At 41.1% G+C, this 1,489-nt stretch overlaps 1 protein-coding gene across 1 annotated transcript in view; it reads left to right on the plus strand.

Annotated features, from left to right (window-relative positions):
• The first annotated feature begins 568 nt into the window (after positions 1-568).
• Positions 569-1,489, plus strand: part of LOC107698122 (SLIT and NTRK-like protein 6) — a 16,824-nt gene continuing 15,903 nt past the window's right edge. The window contains exon 1 of the mRNA XM_016499053.1: positions 569-920. The gene's annotated coding sequence lies outside the window, so the exon portion shown is untranslated. The remainder of the gene's footprint in view (positions 921-1,489) is intronic.

Here is a 1,489-nt window from a genome sequence, read left to right on the forward strand (position 1 = left end):
TATATATATATATATATATATATAATTTCATTGTTTCAGTTTACCCCAAATAGTCACAACATGTCTCAATTGTTTAAATTCAATCCACTGAAACCTTTTCCCATATAATGTGACAACATATTCCACTATAGAGCAATGGGTGTTCAATTAGGCAAACTGTATCTTTTTCCTAAGCCATAATTTGTAGTAAAAAAAACCGTTAAGGTCTGATTAAGAAATACATATCAATAATCAATTTTACTTAAGTAAATAAACCTCAGACATATCCTCTGCAGTAAAGAGTGTGAATAGGCTACTTCAGAAGGTAACATATAGCTGAGGTTACTTAAACCTTTAACTCACGCAGAAGTCATGCGCGAGGATGCGTTCAGGTCTCTCTCTCTCTCTCTCTCTCTCTCTCTCTCTGTCTCTCTCTCTCTCTCCTATGTGGAGTCACGATAGCCCCTTTGACTGTACGGAGGGAGGAGCTCTTGTGAAGTGAAGCTCAAGCACAAGCTCATTCACTGGGCATATCGAGAGGCTGGAGAATTTGTGCCTCCTTCATACCTTCAGTAAGAAACCGCGGGGGTCAGGCGCTCTCCGAAGCGACGCGGACAGCTGGATGTTAATTGTGGACTTTTATTCTCAACCACTGGACTAGCTGAACACTGAAACGAGGAGCCCAAGAAATCCGGAGCAAAATATCTTAAAATCGCGACTGGACACGTAAATAAATTGATTGATGGAGAGCTGCGAGCAAGTTGGATCTGGACTTGTTCCATGCGTCTTTTTGCGCGGTGGGCTCTTCCGTGCAAAGGAAGCCTTTTGAGAAGTCCAGGCGTCCGGTTAGTGGTGCAAAACCGGGTGGTTTTGTTTGATCCAAAAAGCACAAATAACTTGGCCAAGTGGAGCTACAAAGACTCTTGCGCTGCGTAATTTGGGTAAGAGTGGCTTACTAATAGCACATCCAAAGTCAAAGTAGTGTGATTATTTTAGTGTCGGTGTCAACTGAAAGTGTTTAAAACTGGGTGGTATCACAACAGATGCGATAGATTTTGTATCCTTAAACATTTGTTTTAGGACATTAGGACTGGCACAATGCCTAGACTGCAAAATGCACATCACTTGTTTCTCCTTTGAACAGTTTCTAATGCACCTCCTGTTAAAGTACACACACACACACACACACACACACACACACACACACACACACACATATATATATATATATATATATATATATATATTAATCTGAAAGCATTGCAGAAGTACAATAGTCAGTGCTAATGTAACAGTCTCCTGTGATCTCAAGGACACCTTATTAGGTTTATTTTACTTATTCATTCCCTGCAAATTCAATCCATGTAAATGAAACTCAGGTGACTTCATTGTGATGTAGCCGTCTGCAGCACAGATGCTTTCGCCTTAAAAGTCACATTTACACAAAGGCGCTCACACACACACACACACACACACACACACACACACACACACACACACGTGCGAGCGC

Source organism: Sinocyclocheilus anshuiensis, unplaced genomic scaffold (genome assembly GCF_001515605.1).
Source record: "Sinocyclocheilus anshuiensis isolate Anshui unplaced genomic scaffold, SAMN03320099.WGS_v1.1 scaffold1642, whole genome shotgun sequence".
Taxonomy (NCBI): domain Eukaryota; kingdom Metazoa; phylum Chordata; class Actinopteri; order Cypriniformes; family Cyprinidae; genus Sinocyclocheilus; species Sinocyclocheilus anshuiensis.